Genomic DNA, 10,493 nt, shown 5'->3' on the forward strand with positions numbered 1-10,493 from the left:
CTAGTTCATATAACCCTGCAGAAATACTTAGCATAGTCAAAAGTCAGTACAAGACAAGATGATAAATTTGGAACTTTGATTGCTGTTGAATGGTATGGACTCAGTATAGAGTGACATTGTAATCCACCCACATCCTTCAGTTTATTTTGATATTGACTGCAATTACAAATAAATTTTGAATAGTTGAATTAGTTATTAAAGAAACTGCAGGTAAAAGAACCTTCAATTATACAAAGAAATAAGGTTGCCAGACCTAAAATAGAACACTACTGAAACCAGTTACATTTGATTAAACTTAAGTGTACATAAAAATTAATAATATAGGTACGGGCAACAAGTCATGGCTCATAGGAAACTGATTTGTATTGACAAGTCATTACAGAAATTGGAGTACATAGTGAGCACTCAGCATTAAGCTCTTTAAGAGCAAAACAGAATTATTGCATTGTGGCACAGCTATAAGTGTATTCTTAAAGTTATATTAACTGTTTCTAGAATGAGATTTTCACTCTGAAGCAGAGTGTGCCCAGATTACAACCGTGTGCTGTATCGAGACTCGAACTCAGGACCTTTGCCTTTCACGGGCAAATGCAAGTTGGTAGAGCACATTGTAGTCTGCACAAAAACTGAGACAGAATGCACTGTGCTCATGAACAAGGATGTTCAGAAGCCCAGGGGTATGTCTCTTGTGACACGGAATAGGTAAGGCTGGAGATGGTGCTCTTGGTATGCCACATTACAGCTAGGGTGATATGTGGGTATCTTTTCAATGGATGTGAGGATACTATGAGGTGTTTAGCACCTAACCTTCATAATAAGGTACATGACCCCCTCTTTTAACTGTCTGTATAGGACTCAAGACCTGATAGAGGTTTGTCATTACCCCTTACTACGGCCAAGGCCATCCAAGCATTACCATTCTGTACTTCGTTAGTAGTACAAGAAAAATTAATCTTACATCCTAAAAATGAAATAGGACCTGTAAGAAGCTCCTGCTGAGAAACTTGGTTCGGAGTAAAATCAAAACTGCTAACAGTCGTGTAAACTGGCATTCTTGAACGACGATATCCTCTTCTCCTCCTGTACGGCATGGCTGTGTGCAACGTGCGGCTGCCTCGAGTCTAATGAGCATGCTGTGGCCTCAGGAGCGAGATATACAGTACCCTGACGTCATAGAGATAAGCTTATCTGGGCGTGGCTGAAGTAAGCCCGCTCAGTAGCGCAATGGCGTCACTGGAAGTTGAATTTTCCAGCGGATTGCGCTCTGTTAGAACTTTTGGGGTTCTTCTGTGGGAGGTTCTGGGTTTGAGGAGATGAGGAAGTGCCCCACTTGTGACAGGATACTTTCCGGGACTGGATCAGATTCTGAATGTGGCTCTCCAGCAGGGATACGACTTCCTCAAATCCTGCCCTGAAATGAGATCCATCCTTCATGACATCCTCCCCACTCCACCTAGAGTGTCTTTCTGCCATCCACCTAACCTTCGTAACCTCTTAGTTCATCCCTATGAAATCCCCAAACCACCTTCCCTACCCTCTGGCTCCTACCCTTGTAACTGCCCCCAGTGTAAAACCTGTCCCATGCACCCTCCCACCACCACCTACTCCAGTCCTGTAACCCGGAAGGTGTACACGATCAATGGCAGAGCAACGTGTGAAAGCACCCACGTGATTTACCAACTGACCTGCCTACACTGTGAAGCCTTCTATGTGGGAATTACCAGCAACAAACTGTCCATTTGCATGAACGGACACAGGCAGACAGTGTTTGTTTGTAATGAGGATCACCCTGTGGCTAAACATGCCTCGGTGCACGGCTAGCACATCTTGGCACAGTGTTACACTGTCCAGGTTATCTGGATACTTCCCACTAACACCAACCTGTCAGAACTCCGGAGATGGGAACTTGCCCTTCAGCATATCCTCTCTTCTCGCTATCCACCAGGCCTCAATCTCCGCTAATTTCTAATTTCAATTTGCCGCCGCTCATATCTCACCTGTCTCAACAACATCTTTGCCTCTGTACTTCCGCCTCGACTGACATCTCTGCCCAAACTCTTTGCCTTTACAAATGTCTGCTTGTGTCTGTGTATATGTGGACAGATATGTGTGTGTGTGCGAGTGTATACCCGTCCTTTTTTCCCCCTAAGGTAAGTCTTTCCGCTCCCGGGATTGGAATGACTCCTTACCCTCTCCCTTAAAACCCACATCCTTTCGTCTTTCCCTCTCCTTCCCTCTTTCCTGACGAAGCAGCCGTTGGTTGCGAAAGCTAGAATTTTGTGTGTATGTTTGTGTTTGTTTGTGTGTCTATCGACCTGCCAGCGCTTTTGTTTGGTAAGTCTCATCATCTTTCTTTTTAGATATATTTTTCCCACGTGGAATGTTTCCCTCTATTATGTTGATAGTTCAGTATTTTCACATCTGTCAACACCTGCTCTCTTTGGGATTGGAATTATTATCTTCTTCTTGAAGTCTGAGGGTATTTTGCCTGTTTCATACATCTTGCTCAGCAGATGGTAGAGTTTTGTCAGGACTGGCTTTCCCAAGGCTGTCAGTAGTTCTAATGAAATGTTGTCTACTCCTGGGGCCTTGTTTCAACTTAGGTCTTTCAGTGCTCTGTCAAACTCTTCATGCAGTATCATATCTGCCATTTCATCTTCATCTACACCCTCTTCCATTTCCCTAATATTGTCCTCAGGTACATCGCCCTTGTATAGACCCTCTATATACTCCTTCCACCTTTCTGCTTTCCCTTCTTTGCTTAGAACTGGGTTTTCATTTAGCTCTTGATATTCATGCTAGTGGTTCTCTATTCTCCAAAGGTCTCTTTAATTTTCCTGTAGGCAGTATCTATCTTACCCCTAGTGATATAAGCCTCTACATCTTTACATTTGTCCCCTGCTTAGCCATTTTACACTTCCTGTTGATCTAATTTTTGTGATGTTTGTATTCCTTTATGCCTGCTTCATTTACTGCATTTTTATATTCTCTCCTTTCATCAATTGAATTCAATATTTCTTCTGTTACCCAAGGATTTCTACTAGCCCTCGCCTTTTTACCTATTTGATCCTCTGCTGCCTTCACTACTTCATCCCTCAAAGCTACCCATTCTTCTTCTACTGTATTTCTTTCCCCCATTCCTGTCAATTGTTTCCTTATGCTCTCCTTGAAAGTCTGTACAACCTCTGGTTTAATCAGTTTATCCAGATCCCACCTTTTAAATTCCTACCTTTTTGCAGTTTCTTCATTTTTAATCTACAGTTCATAACCAATAGATTGTGGTCTGAGTCCACATCAGCCCCTGGAAATGTCTTGCAATTTAAAACCTATTTCCTAAATCTCTGTCTTACCATTATATAATCTATTTGATACCTTCTAGTATCTCCAGGCTTCTTCCATGTATACAACCTTCTTTCATGATTCTTGAATGAAGTGTTAGCTATGATTAAGTTATGCTCTGCGCAAAATTCTACCAGGTGGCTTCCTTTTTCATTTCTTACCCCCAATCATATTCACCTACTACATTTTCTTCTCTCCCTTTTCCTACTATCGAATTCCAGTGATCCATGACTATTAACTTTTTGTCCCCCTTCACTGTCTGAATAATTTCTTTTATCTCATCATATATTTCATCAACTTCTTCATCATCTGCAGAGCTAGTTGGCATATAAACTTGTACTACTGTAGTAGGTGTGGGCTTTTTGTATATCTTGGCCAAAATAATGCATTCACTATCCTGTTTGTAGTAGCTTAGTTACACTCCTATTTCTTTATCCATTATTAAACCTACTCCTGCTTTACCCCTATTTGATTTTATATCTATAACCCTGTATTCACCTGATCAGAAGTCTTGTCCCTCCTGCTACCAAACTTCACTAATTCCTACTACATCTAACTTTAACCTAGCCATTTCCCTTTTTAAATTTTCTAACCTACTTGCCCAATTATGGGACCTGACACTCCATGCTCCAATCCGTAGAACGCCAGTTTCCTTTCCCATGATAACGACGTCCTCTTGTGTAGTCCCCGCCCAGAAATCTGAATGGGGGACTATTTTACCTCCAGAATATTTTACTCAAGAGGACGTCATCATCCTTTAACCATACAGTAAAGCTGCATGCCCTCGGGAAAAATTATGGATTTTGGTTAGTGTTACAAGGCCAGATCAGTCAATCATCCAGACTGTTGCCCCTGCAACTACTGAAAAGGCTGCTGCCCATCTCCTAACAGATACCCCTCCATTGTGGTTGCACATACAGTACAGCTGTCTGTATCACTGAGGAATGCAAGCCCCCCCACCAACAGCAAGGTCAATGGGTACACGGGAGGGGTGGCGGGGGGGGGGGGCGGGGGTGTAGCTCATTAAATATACTGAACTACTCAGAAAAACTTTCAAATAATCTTTGACAGTAGTTACATTGTATTTATTGAGCATTGTATTGGTTAAGCTGTTTCCAAAATAAAGTGATGTGATCATAAAATGTACACCTTTCCCTATTGGAACCTTAGACAAAGAGAAGTAATGAAAAGCTCGCTCTCTGTCCCTCAGAACAAATTTCAGATACCACTATCCAGAAATTGAAAATTTTGTGGTGCTTCACTGGGATTTTTTAAACATCGTAGCTGTCACCTGTTACTCATTGACACTTTGTGTCCAAAAAATGTAGTCACAGTTCCCTCGCAGTACCATTATGATACACACCTCTATATACGCCCATTTTAGACATGAAAAGGAGAGAACAGTCTTAATATAATCTTATTGCCTATCCAAAGAGTCAAAATGTAAACAATTGGCATTTATTTTTCTGATGATTGAGCAGTACGCATATAGGATAAATAATGAACATCACATATGCAAGAAAATTTAAACGGTACGTAATGAGTGGATTGTCACCTTCCAGCACCATTGTTTCTAGATTATTTTTGTCTGATCCTTTTACCAGTGCTTTCCTTCCATATATTATTACACCAGACAAATACATTCAGATAGGGTTTTCTAACAATGTGTTGATAAAGAAATTTAACTCACAGGAAAGCTTTTCTGGCTGTTTACAAGCTACATTTTATATCTTCTGCATTTCTGACATTGCCAGTTACTTTACTACACCTTTTTCATATCTGAAGCTAACCTCTCATCTCTCTAGATTTCATTCGAGTACCTTATTGTACTTTTAGTCTTAAAGCCTCTTTCCAAGGAAGTATCAATCACTGTTTTCAAATACTTGCCATCTGGTGGAATTTAAGTATCATTTAAATGTTTTATTTTCCTTTTCCCAAATTTACTTTTTATTGCATGTATAGACTAAAATGTGTGGGTTACAACCCTTTTCTCCTTTAAAATCACTCTATTTCACTTTCCTTTCATGTATCTTACATCTTAACAATGCAGTCCATTTACTGTAAGTTGTAAGATAACTGCAGAATTTGAATAATTTGCTGCAAAATAATCCTTAACTAGGAATTGGCACTACCAGTCTGAATGTAACTTTCCTATCACATGACATATAAAAGTTGTGGGCGACATGTCATCAGCATAACTGAGACAAACATTTTTCATTAAGTACTACCAGATATGCAAGAGAAGTCTTGAATATATAGGAACACTGAAGTGTTGAAACATCAAATGATTAAGCTGAAGCAAATGACACTTGTGTTGGTTTCTCTGCAGATGCTAAAAACTTAATTTTGTTCTTGGGGAAAGTAAAATGCAGTGGAACTTTAAGTGTTGGTATGCAGTCCATAAATAATTACTTACTTACTTACTGGTCATACCGGACTCGATAGTCCATTACTGTAACAAAGTATTTTCGCCATCTGTCCCTGTCTTGGGCTATTTCCTTCCATTCACCTTCAAAACCTAGGCTCCTCAAATCAGCCTTCACATTGTCCCCCCATATATGCCTCGGTCTCCCCATGAGACATTTTCCCTACCAGTACTCTGCGCACTGCCCTGCCCTCATCCATTGAGCTACGTGACCCGCCCACCGCAGACTACGTGATTTAATAATACTGATTATATCAAGGCTTGAATAGAGTTCGTGAACCTCTTTGTTACGCAGTTTTTGCCACTCCCTGCTAATGTAAGCCCTTTTTGCTCTGAAAATTTTCCTCTAAATTTTGTTTTCAAATCCTCAAAACGGCTTTTCATTTTGCACAGTGAGAGACCAAGTCTCACACCCATACAGCATAACTGGTAGAATAATAGTTTTGTATATTCTAATCTTTAAATTCCTAGACAATATCCGTGATGAAAGTAATCTATTTAGTAAGCAGTAGCACACATTTCCCGCTCTTAATCTCCTCTTCAGTTCAGATTCAATCTCATTTCTCAAAGTGATGTCCAAGTCTAGATACTTAAATATGCTCACTTTTTGAAACTACATGTCTCCAACTCTTAACAGTTCCTGGTCGACTGCTATTAGCATTCTAGTAGTAACAAGGTATTTAGTTTTGTCTTCACTTATCCCTACACCTACATTTTCACTAGCCTTGATTAACGCATTTGCATTTGCTGTTACAGATTCTTTCCTATTACTAATGATGTTTAGATCATCTGCATACCCTAATATCTTAATATTTCCATTTAACTGCACACCCTCTGAATTATATGCTGCCATTCATACAATATATATTGCAGGACTAAATTAAAAATTAGCGGAGACAGGGCATCTCCCTGCTTACATCCATTCTTTATTACAAATTCTTCTGATTCCACAAATAATAAAAAATGTAAATTTCAATTAGGATTGACTTTGTAAAAGTAGGTTAAAGAAAACCCATTAAACTTTAATGCTTAAGTATCAGCTAGATACAAAGGCCACACTAAGTTCTGTGCAATATAGCAGCTATATATGAAGATGGAATAGTTATACTGTCTATTAAATAAGACCCACAACATATTATAGTTTAACTTAGACATCACATGAAATCTTTCTCCACATTCAAATTTTGTCCTGCCCAAAGGATTACTCTAAGAAAATGAAATCTTAGATAGTGGTGACAGAATTCAAAATGCCAAAACTACAGAAGTTCTTGATGTTTCTCATCTTCATTGGCAATTCATATTGTTAGCTATTAAAATGTCCCCTTTGGATGGTCTGTGTGGTGTTAGCTTTGCAAAACTTCCTGTGTTGTAAAGATGCCTTCTGATGAACTCAAGCCACTGCATGCTGCTGAAGTACTTCTAAAATACAAATTTTTTCAATAATAGAGAATGTTCTGTATATAAAAATGACACCTGTGTAGAATTTAAAGTATGATCCTAAATATAAAATTTTTGGTGCATATCTCCATTTGCAGATAAGGATACAGAAAGCTTAGCACTTCTAATGCTTATGGGGAAAAGGTCCCAAATTTAGTTTAACAAATTTGTGTACCCTCACATGCTTTCCAAAAGCACACATTTACCATTTACTGAACAGATAAATGTTGTATTTTTCTTACAGGTATTTAGTTCCTGTTGTAAGTGAATTTGAAATAAACTATTGATACATAAGATATTTTCACCACTTGCCAATATTGTTTAGACTGTGAACAATTTTCAGTACTTTCAAAATTGCTACAGTAAAATAACATCAAACCAAATAACATTAGTCCTAATTTTTGTAGTTCAAATACACTCAGTTTTGTAGAATTTTGAAATTCTTTGTCAACTTGCTCCCATTGGCAAAATGTTTTGATAATACTCCTTAAGAAGGTATTAAGATGACAGTCATCTTTGATCACATGGATCTGCTAAGCTTTCCCTGGTCACATATGGAACAGGAATAAACTGCTTCTAATTTAACTAGTTGGCACCTAGTCAGTAATTGCACATGTGAACTGGTGTAACAGTTTTAACATTCGTGTAATTTCATTGTTTTTTCATGTTCCTTGGATCGTATTTGAAATACTGGCCATGATTCAGAACATCAGTGCTGTCATAAGATAAAAAATGTTCAAATGTTTGTGAAATCTTATGGGAATTAACTGCTAAGGTCATCAGTCCCTAAGATTTTGCACTACTTAACCTAAATTATCCTATGCACAAAGACACACACCCATGCCTGAGGGAGGATTCGAACCTCCGCCGGGACCAGCCACACAGTCCATGACTTCTGCACCTTAGATAGTTCGGCTAATCCCACACGGCCATAAGATAAATTTCCTCCGTGGAAACATGGTACTATTTACTTAACAGGATATTTGTTTTGATGTTGACATACAACAAAATCTGACAAGTGTCAGCCAAGCATATGCGTACTACATATTCAGGTTCATTGACGGAGTAATAATTATAAAGTAAAAATGACATAAATTTTAAAAATTTATCTGCCAGAACATTTAATTCACAATGGAGGTGATGAAGTATTATGGCAGTGTACTTTTCCCCCCTTTGTGCAGGGGTGTGAATTGGGGTGGTTTTTTGCTCCTTGTGTTATACTGTTTCATGAAAATTATTTTCAAATGTTGCACAATTCTCTCCAACAAACTTGCTAAAAACATAAGAGCCTTATGCTTTTAGATAGTTGTCTTCTTGAAGTTAGGATACACAGGATGTTATCTTTCTGTGCAACGAGTAGTTTGTCTGGAATTATCACAGAAAATTTGTCCAATTAACATAGAATGGAAGTAGACACAGTAAATTAATTTTCTGATTCTGAATTTAAGGAGCATTTGGAAAGATCTGGTTGTGATTTCCTGCTAATTGTGGAAAATACACATTCAGAAATATGGACATTTGGGAATACTGATGCCTTAAATGTTAAGTTTCCTTCCTGTGCTGAATTGTTGATATCCTTGTCTCACATAGTCTTTCTATGTGAAACTCCAATTATTAAGGATGAAGACATTAACTAATTGCTTGTACTGCTGTTGCAATACTCTTGTTCTGCTATTGCAGCTCTGTTGTGTGCTATGCTTATCACATAAGAATCATTAGTGAGCCTAATTTATCTTTTTGGTGTGAGATAGGTGATTTGCTTGAGGAGAAAGAGTGGGTCCTGTTAAATGCCATTAGAATATCCACCAGAGCTGTGTTAGCTGTCTACCACATTTTGCTTATCTTGAACATTTTCCAGCCCCAGGCTGGGTCTGTTTTGAACATAAGCCTCATCATATAGCCCTCTTTCCTCATCTACATCTACATCTACATCTACATCCATACTCCGTAAGCCACCTGAAGATGTGTGGCGGAGGGTACCTTGAGTACCTCTATCGGTTCTCCCTTCTATTCCAGTCTATTCCAGTATGCTTCTGTGTGGGCTCTAATCTCTCTGATTTTATCCTCATGGTCTCTTCGCAAGATATACGTAGGAGGGAGCAATATACTGCTTGACTCTTTCTGTGAAGGTATGTTCTTGAAACTTTGACAAAAGCCCGTACCGAGCTACTGAGCGTCTCTCCTGCAGAGTCTTCCACTGGAGTTTATCTATCATCTCCATAACGCTTTCGTGATTACTAAATGATCCTGTAACAAAGCGTGCTGCTCTCCGTTGGATCTTCTGTATCTCTTCTATCAACCCTATCTGGTACGGATCCCACACCGCTGAGCAGTATTCAAGCAGTGGGCGAACAAGCGTACTGTAACCTACTTCCTTTGTTTTCGGATTGCATTTCCTTAGGATTCTTCCAATGAATCTCAGTCTGGCATCTGCTTTACTGACGATCAACTTTATATGATCATTCCATTTTAAATCACTCCTAATGTGTACTCCCAGATAATTTATGGAATTAACTGCTTCCAGTTGCTGACCTGCTATTTTGTAGCTAAATGATAAGGGATCTATCTTTCTATGTATTCGCAGCACATTACACTTGTCTACATTGAGATTCAATTGCCATTTCCTGCACCATGCGTCAATTTGCTGCAGATCCTCCTGCATTTCATTACAATTTTCCACTGTTACAACCTCTCGATACACCACAGCATCATCTGGAAAAAGCCTCAGTGAACTTCCGATGTCATCCAGCAGGTCATTTATGTATATTGTGAACGGCAATGGTCTCATGACACTCCCCTGTGGCACACCTGAAATCACTCTTACTTCGGAAGACTTCTCTCCATTGAGAATGACAGGCTGCATTCTGCTATCTACGAACTCCTCAATCCAATCACACAATTGGTCTGATAGTCCATATGCTCTTATTTTGTTCATTAAACGACTGTGGGGAACTATATCAAATGCTTTGCGGAAGTCAAACACGGCATCTATCTGTGAACCTGTGTCTATGGCCCTCTGAGTCTCGTGGACGAATAGCGCGAGCTGGGTTTCATACGACCATCTTTTTCAAAACCCATGCTGATTCCTACAGAGTAGCTTTCTAGTCTCCTCACTGTCTGTGTTCACTCTGGTCCAGTCCTTGTCTCTCATTTTCTACACTGCTTCACATTTTTCAGCCATCTATCCCTTATTCTTCCACTCAGTTGTTTCTTGTGTCTCTTCTTGGAACCCTCTTGTTCTCCATTCTATTTAAATGCCCACACCAATATAGGCTTGATGTTTCTATCCTGC

Source organism: Schistocerca cancellata, chromosome 11 (assembly GCF_023864275.1).
Source record: "Schistocerca cancellata isolate TAMUIC-IGC-003103 chromosome 11, iqSchCanc2.1, whole genome shotgun sequence".
NCBI classification, from domain to species: Eukaryota; Metazoa; Arthropoda; class Insecta; order Orthoptera; family Acrididae; genus Schistocerca; species Schistocerca cancellata.